The 26,717-nt window shown below is 40.8% G+C and overlaps 1 protein-coding gene across 11 annotated transcripts in view; it reads left to right on the top strand.

The window, feature by feature from the left end:
- Nucleotides 1–26,717, top strand: part of ESRRG (estrogen related receptor gamma) — a 412,676-nt gene that overhangs the window by 113,192 nt on the left and 272,767 nt on the right. For 3 of the 11 annotated variants that reach the window (XM_054170107.1, XM_054170062.1, XM_054170094.1), the window contains one exon: nucleotides 19,929–20,162. The exons of the other annotated variants lie outside the window; for them this stretch is intronic. The gene's annotated coding sequence lies outside the window, so the exon portion shown is untranslated. The remainder of the gene's footprint in view (nucleotides 1–19,928; nucleotides 20,163–26,717) is intronic. 11 annotated transcript variants of the gene reach the window in all.

Here is a 26,717-nt window from a genome sequence, read left to right as displayed (position 1 = left end):
ATCTATAATTTAGCCTTTGGGGGTCACACAGGCAGCTGTAGCACTGGTACATAGCTGGGACAAACTTCATGCTGGGATTTGTATAATAGAAAGCATTTTGTTTGACAGCAATACAAGAGTCCTAGAAATCCAGGTGAACTAAGAAGTGCACGCCTCCTTGTTTTGGTGGATCTTCTGGATCTCACCCCTCTCTGGCGCTTGCCTTTCATTTAACCCATATCTGCCTGTCATGGTTTTTGCTTAGGCCTTATGAAAAGCTTTTTGTTGCAGAAGGAAGCGAAACTCTGGTTGTCAGTGGACATTGTCATCAGTGGGATTTCTACTTTAAATAAGTCTCCACAACTTGCCTTCTTGTGCAAGATATTCCTGTACAGCTGCCATATTACTAAAAAATTGTGGTTGCACTTCTAAGTTCTCCATGTGAGTAGACTCTTATGTACCTGAGGAATCCATAGAGAGAGACATAAGTTTTATGATATCTCTTAAAGAGCACATTACTTGTTGCTATTCAGTGGTCACTGGGTGACCTGCAGTTCCTGCTAGGTTACAACATGCTCAGTACAGATTCAGTTTCAAATGAGTAAGTGACTGCCAACCAAATGGTGTTTGTGGTGCTGAACCTGTAAACAGGTTTATGTGTTTCCATTTCGTATCTATTTCAAACATGAGATGTTCATCCCTCTGGTGATTTTTATTTGTTTCTTTCTTTACAGTGCTCCAAGAAATTCAGTAGTCTAGGATCAGAACTGTCCTCTTGGAAATTATCTTTAAAACTACTATTAACAGGATTAGTGGTCATGTTAGGGAGCCTGTGGTCTTACAGCACATGCAGCATCTGATGCTTAAATAACAAACCACATCAAGCCAACTATTTCCCTGAATCACATTTTGTTCCATCCTGGCACAAACCAGACTGGGATGACAAATTGTATCACCAAAGAGGCATGACATTAGCCTTGTGTATATTTTCACTGGCCTTTGTATTGCCAAGGCAACAATAGTTTTAATTATGGAGACCCAAAATGATAACTTGTATATCAAATGGGACTCAGTTTTCCCTGTGGACAAAACTGTGATTAGCTATTGGAGAAAAGCTTTGTGTCTCAGTTTTCCTCCCAGGCTGGATTTTGTTCTCTGCTTTAACAGACAGCTGTTGTGCTTACAGAGTGAACTTAGAGGGCCTGCAGCTGGCTGGAGGGCTGCTGGACACTGGCCTAGCAGGAGATGAAGTGACCCTCCTGTCTCAGGGGCAGCCTGGTGGTTTGTGTATTTAAGAACAGTTCTCTTACTGAAAGACTGCTCTTGGCTCCTCTTTAATCCACTGGGGATCTGCATACTGGGAGAAGCCTGGTGTGAAGTGATGTCTAATAATCATCTGTGACAATGTTTAAGATTGTGCTTGGGGGACAAACTGAAAGCTGAAGCTCCACTTCAGCAGTAGACATGAAAATTCGTAAAGCAGATCTGCATCCACATCCAGCTGTGACTTAGGAAATAAATATGTCTGCATGGTCAGATATAGGTCAGGAGTGCCTTTCTTCACAGTGGCAAGGTTGTTTAAATCACTTTCCAGGATGGGGTGTGTGAGAGCAGTGACCAAAAATGTGTTTGTTAAACAGGGAATTCATACTGAGAGAGAAAATACTGGTTGATGTAAATCAGTGTCTTTAAAAAAAAATAATCCCTTATGTGGACTTTTAATGCATTAATTTCTTATTTGGGATGAGTGATAGCCCTTAGTGGTTATGCTAAGGCTGCTTTTGGGTTTGTGAACTTCCATGCACTATTTGAAGAGTAGAGAGGTTGGTGGGGAGATGCGACATCATGTAGCTTCATCTGGATCTTCTCTGATGTGCTGAGATTCCTAGCATATGTTTTCTTGATTGCAGATCTGAAGCAGCACCATCAGATTTGGCCAGAGATTGTGAAATCACTGAGAATGAGAGTTGCAAGATCATACTGTTAACTAGAAATGAAATTATTCAAATGTGGTTCCAGAATGCAGGGGGCTCAGCAAGCATGTAGGCTAATATTTATATTTACTGAATCTCTAATCTCACCCCTCGCAGTATTAAACCAGGGGTTGGTTGGTTGTTTGTTTCACAACACAAACCCCTGAGTACATGTTTCGCTGGTAATTGTACTGTTGATTCATTTATGCTTTTCGAAAACTAAAAAGTCCTGCCTCTAAGATAGTGATTTTGGAATCTGAGATCAGAAATTAAGCCCTCTTATGAAAGAAAATAAGAACTTTTCTGTTGCTTTTAATAAGATTTTATGGTAAGTGTGGCAACAGTAAATCTGTCAGTCCTGGCTTTGCTGCACATGTGTAGCTCAGGTCTCAAAGCACATTGAAATGTCTCGTTTTAGGACATCAGCAGGGGGCTAATGAAAAGGCTTTGTTGATTTTAACGAATTGCAAGCCACTGTAGCCAAAATAAATATAATCTGCTTTTTGGATTAATTGTCACACATGATTTTGCTTACTAATAGTGATTAAAGAACGCTGGTAGACCAGAGGCATAGCTGCTCTCTGGTGACTCTTGCTAAAATAGCAATAAACAGAAGTAAATAAAGACTCAGAGCATTAGTTTCCTTTAATAAACAGTGACACTGCATGTAATGTTGGGGGAAGACTTCAAAAACCTGCAGCATGTACAGCATGCTAGTGTAGAGAGTGTTGCTCATGTTAGACATCTGAAAATGATGGCATCACCAAGATGCACTCTCCTTATGTTACTGACTTGCAGTCCCTCTTTAAGAGTGGCCAACCCAACTTGACACTTCATGAAGTCCTTCATTGTTCAGCCATTTTCATCCATCAGTAGACATCAGAAAGTGTAAAATACCCCAAGCCTGAGGGATTATAACAGGAAAATTAAGAGAACATCAATTGCTTTTGTAATTATACAGCCTCTGACCCCCTGTAATTCCATCCTGTTAATGAATGGAAGGACAGTGCTGGTGTCTCTTACCTTAGTCTTTGTAAACTGATAAAAAGAATTACTTGACCCTGCTGACATCATTTATCACTAATATTTTCCCACTTATCAAGGGTGGGTGTGTCTCCTGATCCTCTTCACATTTGTTGTGAGAGGCAACAATTACAGCTGATGGTATTGTACTACTCCTGTACAGTCACTGTTGCTTTTAATCAGTGGATTGAGGAAACAAAACAAATGAGAGCATGTTCCTTCTTCCAAGAGGGAGTTATAGTTATACTGGATGTTGGGAATTATTTTAGGCTCTGCTGTAGGAGGTAAAACACCTTTGTGAGAGTGGCAGGAAATGAAGGAGGCTTCCTAGCAGGACTTTGAGAAAGTTTAAGGAAAAATCCTACCAAAATGGGGATAAGGGCTGAGCTTTCTAACAAGTCTTCATCTTATATTCATCTGTCCCTAGCTGTAGACCCCTGGAAGGCACATGGCACTGTTCTACAAGGATTTTATCTTTTATGCTACAGGTAAAAATCTTCAAATTAATCAAGCAAACATCCTCAGGCTGGTTTTAGAATTGTATAACTCCTTTGTGATGTATGGAGTTAGATTCTTGTTTGGTGTTTGGTAAAGTTGTGCAGCAGTTACAATCCACATCTGTCTTGACAGGCTGTGGGAAAAATCCTTTGATATTGTGCTCAGGAAAGGAGTAAGACCCACCAAGGACCCATCCTTCTCTCAACTGGCAATCATTAGGATTTTGGAGACTTGCCCAATGGTGTAATTCAAGTCTTAGTCTTGACTGCGTATCTTATTGGTTAAAAATAGGAGCCAGCTCCAGCTCATCAGTTTTGCTAAGAAACTATTGATTGTGATTAGCAAGCTTAAAAATAATTACCTTGTGTGTTCATTGCTATCTTTGGACATACTCTCATATTCCTACTCTTATAGAAGGTATTGAGCAGCACAATAGGGTGATTTGATGACTAAGGTGTTACACTGCATCAGGTGGGGGGTGGGGGGAGAAGGGTATTGAGCACTTCCTCATTGTTCCATCTCCTGGTGATTAAACAAACACACAACACAGTGCACAGGGCACAAAACCTACTGGCCCTACAGAAGTGTACAAAATGAACTCTCTCCCACCCCCTTGCTCCCATGGGGGAACGTGTATCCAGTCCTTCCCAGTTTTAGTCTTCACTTTCACCACTCAGCTCTTCTTCATTAGGAGCCAGAAGCCCATCCAATGCCACAGGGCCTGGACCAGGGGGAGGAGTGAAATGCTTGATTTGTTTAGCACCTGGGGAAGGTGAGGATGAGTCTCACCTCAGTTTGAATATCTGATTTAAAAGCCTGATGGTGCTGATTCATACCTGGCAGTGAGTTGACCCTGAATGGCTGACTCAGTTAAGGATACATTAAAGCCTGTCTGTCTTTGGAAGTTGTTGTCCCTGTTTCAGGGACAGTAGTGGCAAGCAGCTAAATTTTTGTTACTTACAGCACTGTGCATTCAAGAAACAGCATCCACTTCTGTCTGCTCAAGCCTAGGTTTCCTGCTGAGCATGTGAGAAGAGTACCTATTGCTGTCAGACTCCTAATTCGGGTCAGTAGCCACTTCAGGGGGCCACCTTCCCCAGTCTTTAACCCGTGAGCATCCCTGGAAGAGTTGATTTCTTGCCTTGTTGCTCTCCTCTGTTGAGAGAGCCTAGGAAGAGTAACTTGTCTATGCGAATTTGGAGTCCAAAGTTGGACAATGAGAATGCTGTTGCATGATACTATGAATGTAGGATCTCCCCAGCTTGTTCTTTAGGTTTCATATACTCTATGAATGTGTCAGTAATTTCAGATCATAGTAATCTGTAATGCCTAGTTTGGTTTTGCATTTTCAGTTTTTATTTCTTCTAGAGTTTTACTCTTTTATTGCTTTAGTGGCTACCAGGGTTACCCTCATTGGGCACCTGATGTGCTGGCAGGGACATGCATTGTAACATGGATTAGAATACAAATTATATAGGTGTTTTGCAAACATGGGCGTTTGCTTTGTTTGAGGCTGTCTCTCAAATTGAAGTCTCATTGTACAACCAGACAGTGGCATGCAGGCAGGGTGCACACAAACTCTTCAGGCCTCTTGCAAGTCATGTAATACTCTATGTGTTTGTGTGTCTAGGAGAGCAATTTGTCTCCTTTTTGAGATTGAGTTTAATGGAAAGGAGGAATAGCTTAAAATGTTGGCTGGTGCAGTGGTCTTCATATCCACAGAGGTGGGAAAAGTGTATGCAGAGTCACACCTGAGTTACTGTGGGTTTTGAGTTGCTTAAAGGACATAGAAAAATGAAATGCAAGGTTTCAGCACGGTAGCAGGAGAAACTGTGAACACTTTCATTTTCCTCTATGCTCTGGTTTGTGTCAGAGGGGAACATGCAGATGGACTGCAGATGCATCTCTGAGAAAACAGGGCTGGATCAGGAGCCCTGCAGGGCTGGCTGAAGAGCCAGTGAACCTAGTGGAAGGTGAAGCTCTCTTCCTCTCTGTAAGGCCCCGTAAGGTACAACAACCCCAAGGAAGGTCTGGGCTTTATGGATAGCAGGTGATGGTGCGGGAGGCAAAAAATCTGCACTGGTAGGAGTTTCTGACAGCAACTTTATGCACTAAAGGTATTGTCTCACACTTTTAAAGACTTTCTAAATGACTCAGAACCTGTATACTGCAGTAACTTCTCTGCAAATGTCAGTGTTGTCTCAATAGACTCACACACAAGTGATGTTTTTCCAAAAAATATTTGGACTGACTGAGAAAATATTCATGGAAGAGCTTCCCCCCCAGCTGAAAAGGGTATTAGGCTTGAGCCCTTAATTTAGAATCATGCTGAATAGGACTTGCAATTATTTATTTTATTTTTTTTTTTTTTCATATTTGAAAATAAGTGATACAGCTTTAGAATTTGGTCTTTTGGATTGTACCAGAGCTAGGATTAAATCTTGTATAGCTTTCCTGTGGTTTGAGCACCTTCTGTTTCACCCAGGAGACTGCAACAAATTTCTTGTCTGGCTCTCTGTCTTGTATATCTACATGGCTGCAACTATTGCAGTCTCTGAATGCTTCACACCACTTCTGGGAGAATATTATTACCTTAAATGTAAACTGGCTCAAGAATACAAAGTGCCTTTCTTTAACCTGGATGGATTTTGGCAAGGGGTTTTGATACTTTTTGGAAAGAAGGGCATGATTTGGAGGAACTTTACTAACAGGCATAACAAAGCAACTCAGATTTTGCACACCAACAGGGCTGAAACTCATCAGGTCATGGCGACAAAGAATCTGAGCTAGTCACAAGTCCCCCATCTGCTTCATTTGCCATGTGAATATAACTGATCTACAGCCTATAGGCTATGAAAGCAACTTGTGATATTGCAGAGGTTTTTGGGTTTGGGGTTTTTCTTTTGGCATTATATTTAACACTTTTCTTGACAGAAGCAGTGAGAACCAGGGAGAAATACTTCTGCTCATATGTAGTTGATAACTCAGAGTCAACTACAGCCACTAGCCTGGCAATAATTTGAATTACTGCAAACATGAGGGAAGAGTAAAGAAAGAAGCAGGGCAAAAAGAAAAAAAAAGAATCACCACCAGGGACATTTCTTAAGCATAACTTTATTAAAAGTTCATGTTTGAAGTGATGTCATCCTTTTTATTCTCTGTATTCAGCTGCCTTTCTGAAGCCTGGCATAGTTATTCTGATGTGCAGAAAAATATTACATCAAAGGTGAACGTTTGAATCCTGGCTGAAAAATAACAAAAAAAGAGGGCGGTGGAACACAGAGAAGGGGGAAGAACCCCCAAATGACTAAGAATTCTTAAAAGTAAGATATAAAAGAAAATAATCATTTGTCTCCCCTGACAAATAGTTCAAAAAGTAGCCAATAGTTTGGATCTGGTATGTCACATTGCATACAAATGAAGAAACTGTCACCATCGGTTTCCTTTGAAACCTTTTGATCTTACCTTCTGTAGTAAAGGGCATGTGACTTGATCAGGGCTTCTCCTCTCTGATACATAGTCAGAGTCCTGATCTACTGAAATAGCTGTGACAGGTTTCTCCACTCAATTGATAAAATTGTTGTGGTTTTGTTTGGTTTTTTTTCCCTTTCCCTTCAGTGCCTTTGTCTGTGGTAGGTATGGAACACCCTTCTCCATCCAGGAAAACTAGATTCCTGTTTTGGCATTTTTGGGCTAATCCAATGTATTATGGCTTAGTGAGTAGTAGTTGTATAGGTATTTTCTCTCCATTTGGCAGGCTGACTATTCTGTCTAGTAAAAACAGGAAAATGGAGTTACAGGATCTTGCAAAGACACATTGGACACACTTCCCTCCTCCCCCCTCCTTTTTTTTTTTTGGTTGTGGGATATATATATTCTGATAATTAAGAATTGCTTTGTTACAGGGTGCCTTTAAATGGACAATTTTAATATGCATGGTCAGTAGTATCAGGGGACACTAGTGGGGGTGAAAGATTTTTATAGGGCTCTAATTCTTGTTTTAAAAAACACAGTTTCTGTGAGTTGTTTATATTTTTAATATGAGCTGTATTAGTTAATATGCTTTAATTGACTAATATTTTGGTCCCAAACTAGTGAAGCTGAGGAAAATTTTCCCAAAGGGCTAAATTCTGCTACTGTGGCAATTCATGGCAGAACCTATCTTTGACTTCTCTGCTGTGAGGGAGAATTGAAATAGGAACTAAGCCCCAGGAAGTCTCGCTGGGCTCCTCTTCACCGAGTAAATGCCAGGGCACAGTATCCTTAGGTCCCATGTGTTGTGGCACTGAGCTTTGCCACTAAGCTCCTGGTGGAGGACACCTTTGTTGATGGCCAACACCTTTGCTGGTGGCCACCCTGGGGTGGTTTCTGACCTTGCCAAGGAGCTAGTCTGCAAAAATTTGCAAGGCTTGCAGAAGAGACCATTTATACTGTGCTGTTTTTTCTTTCTTCGTTTTCCTTTCTTCTGCTTTTTCAGAGGAAAGTAAGCAGACTGAGGTGTTGTTCTCTGCTGCAACTTCTTTTAAAAGTGCTGGAGATACTGAGCGCAAGGCAGTATTTAAATGGGTGAAAGTTAATGGCCAGTGTTCGAACACGAGGTCAGACTGTCTGATTTCTTTTAGCCTACAGCTAATTAACCCCTGAGTCTGCGATGCTGCCTTGCCTTGCAGCCTTGCAGATGGGGACTTATCTAGAGAAACCCGATGATTTCCCAGTCTTTAAGAGCGACCGTCCTGGCGACGGGTTGCCTGCCTGAGCAGGCTCTGCTCTGTTTGGTTTTCTGCTCGGCTTCTGTCACCAGTGCGTCCTTGTTACAACTAACGAGCTGATAGAGACTGGAAGAAAGCCTGAAGCATGCCAGCTCATCTGGGAGGTGCAACTGGGTGAAGTGCAGCAGCAAATCGCTCACAGTGCTGCTACTGAAAGCAGTTTCACAGCAATTTTGTTCTTCAGTGATTTTAATGCCGCTAGCAATTAGCTGCATTTACATGGTAAGTGTCCCTCTGCTGAGGTGGATTGCATGTACTGTTCTTCAGAGCTGGAAGAAGGTGGTTGTTGGGCTTCTTGTACAGAAGGATCCCTTTTGGACTCTCTCATTGTGTGAAAATCTTTTGGGAGAACCATAATATGTGGGGCCAGTCTGGCAGCATGTTCTCTTGTTGCTGAAGTGTCTCAGCTCTTAGTTTCTGATTTAGGAGAGCATGTCAGGATGTCCTGCTGGGGCCCAAATATGTGCTTGGGATGTTTTTGCTTCTTGGCTGGCAAGAAAGATTAGCAAAGCTAACTTCACTTTGTTTTATCTGAAGAATTTGGCTTTTCCCGTGTTTGTGCTTTTCCCCTTATATCATATGTTGCTTAAGGAGTAAGCTAATATGAATAATGTTGCCTGAAAAGTGATGGGTTTGGTTGCTGAGTGGAGCTGAGGGTCCTAACTATTGGGATCTTGGAATGCAAATGGCATCCAAATCAATATGGATTTGCCTTTTATCCATTAACATGAATGCAGGTGAGATGCCTTAAATGCAAGTGAAAAATCAGGCTTCCTGATGCTCCACAAGACTATCAATTCAAGATATTCTGGGTGCTTTAACCCCTGGAGTGTAAATGGCCAGGGACAGAAACACCAGGGAGTTGCTTCCTTCTGTACCATCTGGAGATGTTTGTCATCTCCCCAGTACTGTTTATCTGGGGTAGGCAGCTCCTCAGCAGCTAGCTGTCAAGTAAAGAGGCCTTGCTGGTGGTGCTGAGGGCTGGTCAAAAGACTCAGGTCTGTCTTGAGATAAGAGGCTTCTATTTCAGCCCCCTCTCCCTGGCTGGTGGGAGAAGGATGATGAAGACCTCACAAACTCACCATTTCCCCACCAAGGAGTGAGGATGCATGGGAATGGGATGCTTAACACTTAGCAGCAGGGTTTAGGAGATGCAGAAAACTACCCATTTGCTTTCAAGGCTTACTCTGCAATCAGTATAATATCTCACAAGGAGAGGATTTTACAGGAGAACAGAAGGTTGAGGAATGGAGTGTTTGCAAAGGGAGAAATAATTATGTATATGGACTGGGAGTCTAAGACCTCTTTGGACTCAGTCACCTCTATCTTGCATACAGGAGGCAAGTTATTGTATAGTTTAAAATGTTGCCTATTTTATAATAATAATAATGATAATAATAACAATTTAAAGATTTTTCCCAGCTGTTGGAGGATGCAATTTTTCTTTCATAGGCCATTATGTATGCAAGACCAATTGGTAAACTGCAATGTACCGTTCTGTAATTATTCTCCCCTGTAGCTTTAATGAGGAGATCTGCGTGCAGTTTGATGGGAGAATATACTCTGCAGACAGCTATATCGAAAATGAAGACAGGTGTAATCTGCTTACTGTAGTCTGTGAATCCTCACCATGTGGCTATGTTATCTCTAGTGCATGTTTATAGAAAGATGCTTGTAAAAGGATTTAATTTAATGGAATAATGGTAACTGACACTATGAAAATGAAGGGGCTCAAATAATATGGTGAGCAGAGTCATATAAATACTGAAGTAGATGATTAAAAAATTGCTATATTGTGTCATTCAGTTACCATCATATGAAAGAAAAATATAAATTAAGCCACTTTATGTACTAAAATAAAACACATTCTTTTATTACTATCCTAATCTTAGAACAGAGTTTGGAGAAAACATACAGTTTTGGAGTATGCACTTAGGGATCAGTGCCCAGTTCTGCACTTGCACTTGCATGGGCAGATGTGCATGGCTATCACTGGAGTTCTGCATGGGTGCATTTCCAATATCTTTTTAGGAGGCAGATACTTAGCTGGGCTGTAGCCAAAACCTGCAGCTTCTTTCAAGTGGAAGAGTAGTTTTGCGATGAAGAGACCAGTTGAGATTTTGCTTGGGAACCCATTCTATCTGCAGTGGGGAGGCTTCAAGACACTCAAAAATGATGTGCCTGTTTCCTTACCTTCACAGTAATAATAACACTAAACTATTAGTGAAAAAACATCCCAATTAACATCCTGTTTTGAAGCCTATTGTGAAAAAGGAGCATCGCCTTGCTAACACAAGCGTTCATTTGGAAAGATGAAATTATTTAGGCAGAACTGTGAATCTAGCTCTTCTTCTCAGAGGCTGAAAGACATAATACCCAGTCACTCTCCATGGATGTGATTTATTAATTATCAGTCGTTCTTAATCACCTGATACTGACATATATCTAACACACCAGAGAGTTTAATATCTGAAAGAATACTTAGGATGATTTTTCTCAGCAGTCCATTTTTTAAGTGCTAGGAGAAATAATGTGGTGCCAGCACTTTGGTATTGTCTTTCTGATCCTGTATGACTCCTTAAACGTGGAGTGTGAGTGCACAGAGGATGGCAAAAAGTTTCTAGCAAGAGCTATGCTGAGTATTTCTATGCTCCTCACTGAATTGTTTGAAAGCTTTTGGGTTACAATATTTGAACATTCATGACATTTGGTTGGAGGGGGGTGGGGGTGATGGAGTGGTGTTTGTTTGCTTGTTTGGTTTTTTTTTAAACATTTAACCTTTTTGGTGTTAAGGTAAATGAATCTGTTCTATTATCCATACCAAGGGTAGTGAAAGTGCGTGGTTGGACATATACTGTTACTGCATCAGGAAAAAATCATGTTAAAAACCAAACAAACAACTAAATGGCACTTTTGTTGGAGCAAGACAGGGCCTGGATGGGAGCTGGGCATTGCTGGTTTTTATTATTATTATTATTATGCTGAGCTTGCCCAGATTTTAAGTCTGGTGACTGCACTGACAAAGAAGAAGCTTTTGTTTCTGCAGGTATGTTACAATTACGTGTAAAACTGGGGCTCACAGATTGCTCTGAAGCTTTACTGTTCCTGCTGAACATTTCCATAGTTCCAGCAGTTTGATCACAAATGCAGCATTTCTCTCCTAATGCTGTGCAGGTTGATAAAACAGTTGCCGAGCTGGAGTCCCTAAAGAAATTATTAATTATCTGGTTAATGTGCATAAGGCTGTGGGAGTGTGAGATTAATCACCAGTGCTGGGATGAGTTGCTGAAGTGGATTTTGGTTTTTCGTCTCCTGTCACTCGGTAATGGCTTTTCCTTCCTTCACCATCAGGTGAACAGGTGCGGAGATGCTGTATTTTCATTTTCCTATAGCTGGTAACAGCCGGTGACCAGGAGATGCCTTTTTCTCAATCCTGCTGCATGAGCAGTTTACAACATGGAGCACTCCCTCTTTTGGATGTTCCAGCTGCGGGAGATGCTCCTACAGCACAGGACTGACCTGAACCTTCCCAGATAAACACATTTGAACACATGCGCTCTGGGAGGGGTGCCAGGGAGGAATGTTGGGCCGAGCTGTGGGTTGGCTTTTCTCTATTCCCCAAGTCTCAAAGGAGTTGACTTGTATTTGGATGTGGAATTGCAACTTGACTCCTATTTTGAACATATTTATAGTATTCAGAATTCTTCCATAAGTGAACATTCAGCATGCCTCCTTTGTTTAATGTAACAAAAGATAGAGAAGAAGGTTCTTCTCACTCAGTCCTTAGTGGTACTATCCTTAAAGCCAACGGATTGCATAAATATACAGCCATGGGAGAAACTCTGGTGGTGGTGGATCAGTCAGGGCATTCATGTGCAACACTGCAGCACTTGCCCTGTCCCATTAACTGCTGTTAACCACCAGCAGCTGCATCAGACATTGTTCAGTGAAGCCCTCATGCTCTTCCAAAGGTCTCTACTGGATTACATACACTTCTACCAGATTGTGCACAGATGAAAAAAAAAAAAAAGAGGAGTAATTTGTCTTCAAAATTTTACAGTTGTGTTGCCACATGAATCTTGTACATGATACCGTAACAGTTCTGCCCCAGGGTCAGGACCATTGGCTGAAGAGTCTTTTGCTTTAGTGACTACTATTGAGGAGGGGAAAGAGGATGAGATGGAGAGAGCTACGTTGTAGCATCTAAAGCAGAGAGTTTGCCTGAGGCCAGGAGAGCATCTTCTAGCTAAGAAGAGAAGAAGCTGTAGACAGCAGCACAATTGTTCCATTAATATGTGCTGAGGGACAAAAGTAGAGTTTAAACCTCTCTTTATAAAGTCTAGTCATTCGAATTACTTTATCATCTCTAACATGAATGATGTTTCTCCCTGAGGAAGTTCTGTAAATGACCACAGCTATCAGGACTTTGAGATGCATGGCACTTGAGACTAGAGACTTGTTTTTAACCTTCTGCTTGACTATGTTGTATCAAATGTTGGGGTTTTTTTCTGATGTGAACATGCAGGTATTGGCCTTCATGAGCTTATGGGTTTTGTTTCTTCTTGGCTGAACTAGTAGGTTTTTTTGTCCCTAGTGAACAGAAAATTGTTGATTACCTTGCCTCTTCAAACAGGCAGAGATGTATTCACATTTGAGATTGCATTACACTACTCCATCTTTGAGCTTTTGTTGTCATTATTGTACTATCCTGAATCCCTCTTCAGCTAAAGATGTTACCTGGGGAGGGAAGGAGAGAGTTGTGCAGTTTTTTTGGAGAATTTGCTTTTTATAATAGCTATGTGCTTTAGTCTGGAGTCCCTGAACAGCCCTGTGATGGCATAAACATCTATTTGTTTGGAAGGCTATGGTATAACTTCACATTAAATGTAGATGACCCATTTGTGTTTGAAAGCCCCTAACCAGCAAGTCAGCATGGCAGCAGTGGGCTTTTAAACATTAAGCAGTCTTCAGGGCTTCAGGCTGAGTATTTGCATCAGAGTTGTTTAGTTTCTGCTCCTTGTAGAGCTTCCTGAGCTTGTTGTGATAAGTAAAATCAAGTTTACTTTGTTAAGCTCAGCAGTTCCCAGCACTGAAGAGATAACAGGAGGGAAATAAGATCTTTAGGAGACAAGAAGTAAATTTCTGTCTGTGTGGGGATGCAGGCTGTTCTTTTTTTGCTGTGATTTTGTTTGATGGTGATGTGGCCATTTCTTTATGCAAGGTCGTGTGACCATGCAGGTGGGTGTGCTTGCCCACGGTGGTGTACAACAGTGACACAATAGGAGTATAAAACCTGGCAAATGTGTGAACCATAAAGACAGTAACTCACTAGACTCTTCTGTAGCAGTTGATCTCTGGTGCTTAAAAGTAAGTAGAATAGCAGAGTTTCAGATGAGTAAATTGTGCAAATCCATGCCTAATTTACATGTACGATCACTTTGACTGCTTGTACAAATCAGGTAATTGTGCATGGAAATAGCTAATTAACACAATTAGCTGATCTATTGATGCAGTCTTAGGATCTGTATGTGTACACTACCCATGTAGTTATGTATCTGCAAACCAATTGTATGAAAAAAAATCTAAACCCTCTTAACTGTTAGCAGGTATGGGTAGTTGCTTATTTTTTAAGGTCACAGGTTTTTGGCTTTGGGATGGAGAGGTGTCTGATGAGGATCACAACTGTTAGTGCAGCTGGGATCTTAAATCACTTAGGTTTATTAGAAATATTTCAAAGTTGCAAGATTGCACTGCTGCTGAAGCATGCTCCTAGGAGCGGTGGCACGAAAGCTGCAGTTGTACTCATCGTGTATAAATTGTTCCACATGAGCACAGGGCTGTACTAGTTTTGCCCTATGGCTTCATAAAAGTACCTGTGAGTACCTACTTATTACTATTTTTAGATAAGCAAAATATTTCAGATTTTAAACCTGCCTGTCTTCTTCCACCTTGGTAGAGAAGAATTACTCAGAAAAGATTCAGAGAGCGAGTCTCCTAGTTTTATCTGTTTGTCCAACTTAAAGATCTTTTCCTTAGCATTTGACGGTGAACCAAGAATATCCAGGCAAGTTTAAACGTGCAGATGGTTTAATTTTTGCAACTGTTGACCCTAAGAATCCAGGGAAATGCATTTCTCCTATCTTTATTTCTATTTATTTTTTTTTCTAGCTGTTGTGGAGTGGCCAGACTCCCTTCATCACAGTAATTATTTACACTTTCAGGGTAAACATAATGTGAAGCTGCAGTCAGTTCCTACAAATAGTTTAACATCAGCATTTGTGGCTTCAAGTTGAGTCTGCACAACAGTAAGTAATAGCCTGCACTTCTGAAGGCAGGTATTTCTTGAACTGCTTTTTAAAAAATACATATACAATAGAAAACTTAAATCTGTGTGTTAGATTTGTGATCTACCTGATATCCCAATTGCTCTTCAAATTTCCTTTATTACAAGTGTGGTTTTATTTTAAAGCAAAGATGAAATATACCAATATTGTTTAACTGGCCACGAATCAAATCCTGCCTAAAGGTTTGTGTCCTGTACCACACACCACTGTATTCTCTTTCATATTTCTCACATAGATGTTTGTGGTATGTAGCATTTTCTGTACTCAGGGGACTTCAAAACATTGAAAAGCAATTAATTAGATGCTGATTGTGGAGGTACTGTGTTGGCAAAAGGAACACCTTGTTACTTGCTCGACATTAGCACGCTCGTGTCCTTAACATGTGCTCTGTGAAGGGATTTGAGTGTGGCCAGAAAAGCTGGGATATCTCTTTAAAATACTGCTGTGAAATGGTTTCCTATTCTCTAGAAGGCCACCAGCTGAAGACCCAAGGGACACAGTGTAAGACCTCCTGTGAAAAAATCCTATTTCTGGTAGAGCTGTATCCATCTAGTGGTAGCTGGATGCAGAGTCAGGAGAGAGAAAAGTGTCAGCCTTAATGCGGTCGTGAAGTCTCTCCTCTGAGGGTCAGAGTATTTCTAAACAAGTACAGAGGGAGTCCCTGAAACATAGACAGAAAAATCTAATTAAAGGTACATTTTTAAGAAAGCAGTATGGAAAGTGAAGTAGTGAAGTTCCACGCTTCTTGTCTGCAAAGTATACTTTGCAGTGTGAGTGAAGTGAAGAAACATAAAACCCACAGAGAGCCTCCTTTCTTTATCAAGCTGTGTAGTGGCACTATGCGAGGTGAGAATTAACCCCCCAACACTCACCAGAAAACCCCCAACCAAAAAAACAAATAAAGAAAAGCAACAAATAAGCAAAAAATTCAAAGCCCTAAACAAACAACAAAACCAACCAACCAAAAAACCCCAAGAAAAACCAAAAAGAAGCAACCCACCAACAAACCAACAAAACCCACCACTTCTAAAACTCAAAACCCCAAAGCAAAACAAAATTTGAACCAACCAACCAACCAAAAAAAAAAAAAAAGTCAAGGCTTGGACTTGCATGTTGATGCCTGAGAGCACATCCAGCTTCAGTGTCCAGTCCTGGAAACAGATGGGAAGAGCTGAATGTGTGCACAAGCTCTTTACCCCTCCCCCTCTAGTGGATGCTTTGCAATTTAAAGATTCAAAATTCACTGAAAGGCAAATGATGATTAGTGAGGAGCTGATGTCTGTCTGCTGCAAAGGGGAGCTGAGGACAGGTACTTTATTCCTGGCCATAACAGTCCTTCACCTCTGCCTTAGTCTTTCAAGGAACAGTGGCAGCTGTCAAACATTTTATTTAGAGCTCTGTTTTGACAAAAGCAACAACTTTTATAACTAATTTCTCAAGTCTTAACATTTTAAAAAACAAGTGGTTGTAAAAATCTTTTCCATCACTGACCAGCCAAATTTCACTGTTGACCAAATGAATGAGACGGGGGTAGAAACAAAACTGAAATAAACTGAATATGACAAGCAAAGCTTCTGTAGCTCTTTCCATTGGGACAGTTTAAATGCTGGTTTTGCCACATCACAGAACTGCTTGCAGAATTTGGGCTAAAGGCCTTTAACATGCTTAAGTGTCTTAGAGGTATGTGATGTTTTTCCTTCTGACCTCACACTAGCTGTGGGCTATACAATGCCAGCCAGAAAGGTACCAAACTGGGAGGTTTGGCTGATACACCTGAAGGCTGTGCAGCCATTCAGCGAGACCTGGACAGGCTGAAGAGCTGCGCGGAGAGGAACCTAATGAGGTTCAACAATAATAAGTGCAGAGTCCTGAATCTGGGAAGGAATAATAAACTGCACCAGTACAGGTTAGGAGGTGATCTGCTGGAGAGCAGCCCTGTGGAGAAGGACTTGGCAGTCCTGGCAGATAAGAAGTTATCCGTAGGTTAGCAATGTGCCCTTGTGGCCAAGAAGGCCAATGGGATCCTGGGGTGCATTAAAAAGAGTGTGTCCAGCAGATCGAGGGAGATTCTCTTCCCCCTCTACTCTGCCTTGGTGAGACCTGACCTGGAATATTCCATCTATTTAGGGCTCCCCAGTTCAAGAGGGACAGGGATCTACTTGAGAGAGTCCAACAGAGGGCAGCAAGGATGATTTTAGGGACTGGAGCTTGTGCCCTATGAAGAGAGTCTGAGAGACCTGGGGCTTTTTACTCTGGAGAAGACCAAGAGGGGATCTAACAAATGTTTATATATATCTAAGGGCTGGGTGTCAAGAGGGAAGGGACAGGGTCTTCTCAGTTGCACCCTGTGATAGGACAAGGGGCAGTGGATATAAACTACAGCACAGGATGTTCCACCTCAACATGAGGAGGAACTTCTTCACTGTGAGTGTCACAGAGCACTGGAACAGACTGCCTAGAGGGGTTGTGGAATCTCCTTCTCTGGAAACTTTCAAGACCCATCTGGATGTATTCCTGTGCAAACTGTGCTAGATTCTATGGTCCTGCTCTGGCAGGGGAGTTGGGCTAGATGATCTCCAGAGGTCCTTTCCAACCCCTAACATTCTTTAGTTGAAATACTGTTAATATCCATGAATAAAGGCTTAAAGCCTTCTCTGAAACCTTAGGAATTACCTGTCATTTTAAGAGAGATCTATGTCCCATCGAATTCATTAGGAAATCATCTACCTGTGATGGGATGAAGTTCCCACCTTCTACTATTTTTCATTAAGGACTAAAGGAAAAAGATAGGGTTTATGTGCTCCAGCATGGCTTGTAGGCTTTTTTTTTTTTTTTTTTCCTGTGTTTTGTTTGTTTGCTTGCTTGTTAAAGAAAGGATCCACCTGCAAAGCAGAGAAGCAGCAATTCCATTCTTTGGCATCTCACTTGGAAAGTCCTAAAAGTTGATATTTTCTTCACTTACTCATGGACATTAAATAAAACGAAAATGCAGTGTTGATGCAAGTGCCAAATTGCTGCAATATGCAGATGATTTCTCTCCTTGCCTTTTCCTGTTGAGGACTGTAAGTGCCAGCCAGGGAGATGGCTGATTGCCTTTGCCTGATCAAGAGACGTTTGAGGAATGGCTGATAGCTGAAATGCTCTGAAGTGAAGTGAGTGATTGTGAGGAGGAGGAACCTGTGCTAAGAAGTGGTAACCAAAGTTTATCTAAAAATCTGTGCCTACAGTTAGTCTCTCTAGCCTGCATTTCAGGAGCCTCCTTGAAATTTCATGTGACATCCACACAGCACAATCACCGTTATCTCTAGGTGATTGGAAGAGAGTATTCCCTTCTGGCAAAAAATGGCCTCTTCCTAGATATATGGCACCTTTGTCTTGCAGCCCACAGATGTTTGGTGTCCCTGGATCTGAAGGCAGTAGCACGTGGGCTAGTCTGTGTTGTACAGCATGCAGGAGTATGTGGTCTCATCACTACAAATCTCTGTGAGCATTCCAGCACTGGCTTCCAGGCAGTTTTAAATCCCATTTGAAATCCTGGCTTGTTATGTTTCAGTTTGTTTGTGACTGGGCCTTGCTTGGGTGTTTTTATGAAAGTCCTGGGAACAAAACTGTGATGAGTGGCTTTGTGCCTTTAGCATAGCAAAATAGAGTGCTCTGCAATAACCGTGTTTCTCCCCCCCCCCCCCCCCCCCCCCCGAAAAAAAATCTTCTAGTGGAGTACTAGACAGCTATGCAGTGAGTACAAGTGATCTCAGTTGTTTCAGATTAATTTGGGTTCTATTACCTGAAACCTGTTGAGTACCAGTGTGCTACAGCCAGTGCTGCGTTAGTCTGTGCTTCCATGCAGGATTTTCTTGTGGGATAGTCTGAAGTGCTTACATGCACTGTCCCATAACTTTCCAGTCACGTCTGGTCTCATGCCCTGAGTGCAGATTTGACTTAATTCTTGTCTTCCCTATCACAACCACAGGGTCTCTGTTTACAACGCAAACAAAATGCTACTTGAGGCAATGATGGAAACAGTGTATGAGAAATGGCAATGGCTCTTTGTTGTGGTGGTACTCAAGACAATGTGGTGATACCTCCTAGCACTTTATCCCTATTTAAATGAAATATAGGCCCTTATACTCTTCAGAAATCAAAGAAATTGTTCTTTGGAACAGACAAAGGAAAAAGAATTGTATTTTGTCCCACAGCGCCTTTATTTACAGAGATTATCCTGGGAGCCTCAAAGCATCACTGACTGTAACAGAAACTCAGTACACAATGACTTACTTTTCCCAGTCAATCAACATATTGTATTGACATTTAAGTTTTGAGGTCTTTGTATATCCCTGGCGTGAGAGCGAAGCTCCCAGATCAGCTGCTGCTGGCAAGGAGATGTAGATGCATTATTAGGGATAACTCGGTTTATCTCTTTTGACACTTTTCTGATATCTCTTGATCATTAAGGTCTGGATTAAGTGGGAAAAAACATTACTTGCACAGATGTTACGTAGCTTATGCCTCAGATCTTTTATGAGAGAGTTTGGGTGCTTAATGTCTTCAAAAAAGAAAAATCAAAGTGTTGTGTACAGCTTCCTTCTGTCAGGTGTGGAGATGAGGGTTAGGTGAGAGCATAAGAGAAACCTGGGTATTTGAAAGTCACATTTCCAGTTGCATTTGATAGGATTGTAGATAAAACACACTGAAGAGGAAGGGGTTGTTTGGGGTGTTTCTGCATTTACTTAGTGTACTTAATGAAGTTTAAGGCATTCTACTTTCAATGTCACTCTTGGGAAAGCAATCACCTGTATTTTCTTTGACATGAACTTGCATCATGATGCGCTGTTTTTGTGAAACATGTTGTGTCAAGCTCGTTGTATGTTCCTCCCTGGCATTGGGAAGAGATGGTTCTTGGGCACTGGCATCAGCGGCATCGCACAGATGAGAGAATGTGCTTGGCAGCTAGCACATATTGGAAGAGAGTACAAAAACCAGGTCTGTGTGTGTCTGCCCCAAAAAACATACTTCTCTGAAGATCAGTTTTTCAATATTTTGTTTTAAATCCTTACTTGAGTGAAAATGCAGCTGTTATTTATAATAAACAAGTGAATGGCTTTTATCCTGAACCTGTAACTGAATGCAGAAATTGAATGTTTCTGTCTTTTTCAGTCCAGCTTGAAGCACCTCTTTGTGTTTCACAAGGAACTCAACAGGCATTTATGATACTCTAGAGCTGATGGAAGATCAGGAGGCTATCTCATTACTTTACTGTGATAGTAAAAACACCATGCTAATATTGAAAGGCCTGTCCCCTAAGTGGAGCAGTCCTTTATTTACCCTAGTTTGTTCTTCTTCAGCAGTTTTCATCTGAAGATTACGAAAAGTGGACTTCACCCTGTGAAGCTGTTACCATAACAGTTTATGGATGGAGAACTGAGGCTCAGATAAATTGTGTCTTTCCAAAGGTTATTTCACATGCCAGTAGCACAAACAAGTGCCTGTGCCATGTTTCCTGGACTGCTGCTTTTTCCATGCTTTCTTTAATCACGTGGGAAGAAATTCATCCTTACACGGGGTCTGACACAACTTAGGTAAGCAAGGGTCACTTAAATTGTCAAGTGAGACCTGGTGCTGTGCAGAGGGAAATATTGGTTGAGAACTTTGCAGGCTGCTTTACAAAAGACAAATGACCGCACATAATTTGATTTGTGGAGTAACTGCTTCCTATGAGAAAACAGAACCTCAGCATAAGTAGATCTAAAAACTAATGACATAAAAATAGCTTGGATAATAAAAAGTTGGTAAACAGAGGCATGGTAGCAGTTTGGATGTATGGGAGAGACAAGCTAAATTGGTCTTAGTTTGGTGGTATTTATTCTGTCATGGAGTTTGTCTGATTTAACTCTGTGCTAGGTTACTTCTGGTTGAAGCAGAAGAATATTCACTTGTGGAAGCTTAAAGTTCCTATTAAAAAGGGGGGGAGGAGGAGGCAAAAAAATCTTCCCAACTGCAAGCTCAAGTTTGCTCAGAATAATACAAATTTGTTTTGAAGGACTTTAGGGATACATTTCCTTCTGAAGATTCTCATTCTTCTGTATTTTCTTTGCCAAGTGAGTAATTAGTTATTCCTTGATTATTGCTTATCACTTTACATTTTTTTCATGGAGACAGCAAGGGACTGTGAGGCTGTTAATAGCTATGCTCAGATCACCTTTCTTTCTCACACATAGTTTTATTAGCTTAAAAATACCACTAGGAGTGAAACATATAAAAGTTCTTGTACTACTTTTTTTTTTAAAAACACTGGAATCTTGAGTGTTTCCCTGAACATCCTCAGTGAGTATCAGAAGTGTGTGTTCTTACTTTTCTGGCCTGGAATTTTGCCGCACCTCAGCAGTGCTGATCAACAGCACTGGATGTGAAAGCTTGACTTCAGTGGTCTTTGGCTCTTTCTCATCCCATACTTGAAAATTTTCTTTCATCTTTTCAGACGTTCCTAAACATGGCAACAAGCGTGGCTCTGCAACAGATGCAATTCTTTCTAGGTCTCTAGGTAACATTTTAACCTGTGTAATGTTCACAGCACAGCATCGTAAGTAATATTCCAGGAAATACGCTGCCGCTTGTTAAAAAGGATAGGACCCCAGAGATGCCTTTAAATATGCCTGTAAAGTGAGAGGTGCCAAGAGAAAGATAATATGGCTGATTATAGTTATTTACCTTACATTTTCATTCGCCCTTAACTGGGTGTAATTTAGGGGCATGAAATCTCTTATTGGAAGTGTATTTGCATTAAACAGCTCTAAGCAACCATGAAAGTGCAGAAGCTGAAAAATTGACAGACTGGGTTCCTAGAATCCCAAAGTAGCATTTTTGTAATAGGCATACAAACAAATCAAATAAACATGTTTTGCTTCAACGATTTAAAGAATATGGTCTTTGGAGTAATTTGTCTTTTTTTTTTCTTCTTTTTTTTTTTTTTTTTTTTTTAAAGAAACTATCATTTCTAACCTTTTCATTGCCTATCTCTACTTTGCAGCTCCTCCTAACAATCTGCAGCAATTTCCAACCCAGCTGTTGTGGTTGCAGAGCATTGTGCCTTTGTTTAGCTTTCCCTGAGCTATCAAGTCGGCCTATAAAGGGGATTACCTGGCTGGTGATGTTGTTTTTCAGGTCTGCACTTTGTAACAAATAATTGTTTCAAAGTGACTCTTTCCATTGCCCCCTCCCCCCCCCCAACTAACAAAAACCCAATGAGAAAAAAAAACCCAAATCAACGAAACCCCAAACAAAACAAATAAAAACATCCTCCTAAAAGTCAAACTTTACAGTTGGATAGAATCAAGTCATACAAGCAGTTACATTTGGTCAGCATTGATAATGCCCCTCACTTCCTTTGCAAGTGATCATAAACATGTCGAAATCAACTATAAGTAGTGGAAATTTATAATACAGCTGTGTACTATTAAGCAGGTATAATCTTCCACCTCTGCCTCCTAGTAGTCAGTCAGTTCTTATAATATCCATTGCCTCTCCCACAAATCAGGTTAACTGAAGCTTGTGAAATGTTCTGATCTTTGTATGAATGGAGTTATTGAAATGAAGAGCATTGGTAGTATTTATTTCATTAGGTTGAGGAATTCATGACTAAAGAAGAAAAACTGGTAAAACTTGCTTTTATCTGTACAATAGAGTCTTTGAGCTACTTCATGTTTAAGAATGCAGATGTGTCTGAATTTATATTACAGTATGTATGCTCCCTCTATGATGCTGCATTTAAAATTTTCAAATACTAAAATATCTCATATTAGTATTTTTTTGCATTTGCTTGTGTTAAATGGAAGCTAGTGTCTGTCTTGCTCTGCTCAGTGCAAAAGATATATGTACTGTACTTGAGTGTCTTCAATTTTGGTTCTCATTTTACAAACACAGTACATTTTAATTAAGGCTTGTCACTCGAGATCTAATGAATACATTTACTGTAATGTCTCCATCTTCAGGAGGTGAATTTGACTTAGAAATTGTCTCTGTCACAGAGGGGCTGATAATATCAGTTTAAAGATTTCTTTTTTTCCTTGGGAAGAGCAATTCACATGGTTTGTGCTGCTCTTGCTGGGTACTGAGTAGCAGTGCTTGCCTAAAGGATCGCATAAAGATGCTTATTGCAACATACAGACAGACAAGAAAAATCCCTGAAGACATGCAGGTACATTTAGCTTGGAAGAATGTACCTGCATAAGACTCCTTTTTTTTTTTTTCTTTTTGCTTCCTTTTTTATTTGACACAGTTTCAGAGGTGGTTTATTGATTATAGTTGGAAAGATTAAGAAACTCCTTTCCTCAAATCACACTGCTGTTAGCATACAAGAGGACTTTGTTCAAACAAACAATGAGTTGTATAATACACACAGAAAAAAAAAAACCAACCACCAAGCGAAAACCAAATCACCAAAACCTATAAAAGCAGGTTTCAACTGACCTTTTACCTGAGCCTTTTTATATTCCAGTGGGTGGGGATTGTGTACTAGGAGGGCTGCTGTCCTCCTGTATCCCCACCTCATGTTGCTGTTGGTGTTAAAATTCTTGCTTTTATTGTTAAGTCAAAACAGTCCCTAATTTACTGTCATGTAAATACTATTTTACATCCTGCTGTTGTGCAAAAAAATACCATAAAGCTAATTTGAAGTCTTCAGGAGAAAGAAACTTAAGTAAAGTCTCAAAAACTTTTGCTTTTCAGTGTTGCAGTATTCTAAACTGAATTTTATTTTTAGTTAGTTAAACCAGGATTATATTACGGTGCTGTCTGCTGGTGCAGTTATTATGGGGTAAAGGGTTTTAGCACCCAAGGTTATTCCGTGGCCTCTTCAACCAACAGATTTTACCATGACTGTATTCATACTGTGTCACCTCAGACTTTTGTTAGAAAATGTTGGAGATTGCAGTATTTGTAAGGACCTGGTGCAGAGCTGAAATAAAAGGGAGGTGCTGATGGGACCCCATAGGACACAGAGAGGTGCCCTGTCCTGTGATCTCGGACAGGGAGACTGCCCACATCAGGATTCTTAGCATCCTCCCAATCTTCATCTGAGAGTGCCAAGAAGGGCTTTGTGTGATGGCAAAATGACATTGCTTGTGGTACTGACAGTGGTCTGCAGGTCAAGAATAGGGAGGTGCACTGAGAGGGTGAAGAAGGCTGGTGGGAGCCTCAAGAGCATTCCACACTGTATGTAGTCTAGGGATGCCTGAAAGAGAAGCCAGTGGGGTGGCTGCTTGCTCATCATCTTTGGATGTTCTGGTTAAGGACTTATTTGGCAAGTAGTATCAGATTTACTCGCAGTCATCCAATGCAAATGTTTGGGAAGTGTTATTGCCTCTGTTTTGCATGTGAGGAATTGTGACATACAGAGAGCAAAGCCCAGAATTTCAAACATGCTCAAGTACTCATGCTAGTCTGTCCTTGTTCAGGGTTCCAGAGGAACTCTGTGACAATGAGGAGACCAAATCTACCTCACCCAAATCATATCACAAAGCTTGTCCTTCCCTCTATTAGTCCATCCCCAGCGCAGGGGTGGTAGGAGCAGGTTGGTGACTAAGATGCTCAACCCGGCACACCTTCAGACTGTGAAGGAGCAGGAAGTTAAGTGCTGTGAAGAGCTTCTGAATGGGCTGCTGCAAGGTGGCAGGTTAAGGCTGATGACAAACATGTGCTACTGATGGGGACATGGTTTTTTGACCTACCTTAATTTTTCTAGCCAGGCCTTTAATTGCCAGGGAGAGGTATAGACAAATGCAATAAAAAGAAACCCCAAACAACCCCCTCAAACAAATCAGAGCTATAGCAAAGCTCTACAAGGAAATACATTTATTTTATTTTTTTTTTTTAAATTGAGATTTTGTTGTCAGGCTAACACAGACTAAAAATAAACAGCTGTATAGTACTTCATTAAGCTGCCTGCTTGGAGTGATTTTCCCATTGATTAGTCTCAGGGCTAATGCTGGTTCATTCCTCATTTCATTGCTAATTAACATCAGCTCTGCTCCTGACCACTTGACCGCACTCTCTCTCTGTGAACATGTGCTGGTTTGGCAAGTAATAACTGCTCCCTCCTCTTTAAAAGAGAGAATTAAGGGAGAAAATAGCTATCAAGTGTAGATCTCTGACTGCTTTTACTGTAAGGAGAGCAAACTAAGGCCATATCGGCCCGTATGAAGGGTAATAAACATAGTTTACAGAGCACAGGAGTTTGATTGAGGAACTATGTAAATACAGATGATGAGCTCAAGCTGCCGTATGAATTGACAGGCTTGGCTCATCTCCTGTCAGTCGAGTTGATTCAGGCTCTTCTGGGATGCTTGTGGTGCAGATTGCCTGACCCAGGGGCTTATGGCTGCTGGCTGTCAGGGAGAGGGCAGCTTTGGATGGGCAGCACTTACTTTTCCAAGTCTGCACAATGTTCTCAGAGTCCGAATAATGAAATACATTGGCAGCGGGTACAGCAGGAGCAGGAAACATAATGCCACTGTTATAGTTCTGTCAGGTCACTTCCATGCAAGCAGAATATAGATGAAAATAGGGGAATGAAATACTAGAATTGGCATAGATGCACGCTGGGAAAATATCTAACAACTTTAATGAAATTAGCAGCCTCTGTTCTGGGTGAAAAGGTCAATTTTTCCATAAAACCCAAGTAAACTGGCATTTTGGAAAACATCTACTAAACTTGGCACAGAATAAATAACATTATCCCAAAGTCTTGGTTCAATTCCAGATCATAGCATTTTCTTTTAATTGAATTGGGTATTGCATTTCATTTTCAGAAAGTCAATTTTTAATTTTTTTTATTATTCCAACGTTTTGAAGCGTTCATATCTCAGAACTAATCAGAAGCTCAGCCTTATACAAATCTATCAATTGGGAACAGAAAGAGAGCTTGCCTGGGTGAGAGGCCTGTTCTACAGAATCCTAAATCACTTGTTCATCAATTATATATTTTTATATATTTCCACCATTAATTTAGTGGATTTAGGGCTCAGTCTTGCAAACACTTCTGCACGTGAATAACTTTATTCATGCACGCAGGCTGCTCATGTGAGTAAAATTAACAATGTGAGATACTTGTAAGACTAAGCTTTGCAGTATTGTGTATCCACACACAAAGTCGTTGCCTTCCTAACTCCCTTTCTTTGATCCATAGTAACAAGATGCACCTTTTACTCAGGTCTCTTCCAACCTTGTTTATTCTATTGTATTCTATTCTAATTTGATTTGTTTTAGTAACTGTACTAATTGTGATAAGAAAGAAAGAGACATCATTCCTATGCTTAAGTGTGTAATCACTTTGGATTGGGAGTTGGCCTCCTAATCAGGTATTGCATGACCCATTATATCATTTAGCCTTTATGTATGATTGTGGAATTGGCCTCAGAGCTGACACAGAAGTGTAGAAAGTCCCCTGTTATTGTCAACTGACTTTAGACAAGGGTAAAACCACATTGTGCTGCAGGCATTGTTTACTTCCAGGAAAATGGAAATGGAGTTTTGATTCTTGTTCCCAGGATACATCCAGCATCTCTTCTTTCTAATGATACGCCTACAACATTTGTAAGTTTTCTCACAATACTTCCATTTCCCATCCTGGTGAGATGCAAAACAAAATAGCAAACAAATATTTACATTGATAATAAGATAAACCCAGGAGAAATATTTCCTTGAATGCTTTTAAACTGTAAGGAGTCCTGGTCAAGAGAGTGTCATGATCTGTGTCTTACTTTTGGTAGGTCAGTACTTACCCTCTTGCTTGCATTCTCCTGTAGAGAGATACTAGGAAATGGTAAAATATTGATTCATTGTTGGCATAAAAATAGCTCCAAAGTAGTTTTCTTTCTTCTCACTTCTGCAGTAAAATAAGCATAGCCATGTAGTTTCATATGTACGCATTAGGAGACACAGTGTCCTTCTCTGTAAGACGCAGAGCTATGGATTTGACGGGTGAACTGTCCAGTGGATGAGGAATTGGTTGGATGATCGCATATGAAGGGTAGTGGTCAATGGCTTGATGTCCAGATGGAGATGGGTGACTAGTGGTGTCCCTAAAGGGTCTGTACTGGGACCAGTGCTCTTCAATATATTCATCAGTGATATGGACA

The sequence above is a fragment of the Dryobates pubescens genome, chromosome 2 (assembly GCF_014839835.1).
Source record: "Dryobates pubescens isolate bDryPub1 chromosome 2, bDryPub1.pri, whole genome shotgun sequence".
Lineage (NCBI taxonomy): Eukaryota > Metazoa > Chordata > Aves > Piciformes > Picidae > Dryobates > Dryobates pubescens.
Note: the sequence above shows the minus strand (reverse complement) of the source record. Positions and strands in the feature narration are given on the sequence as shown.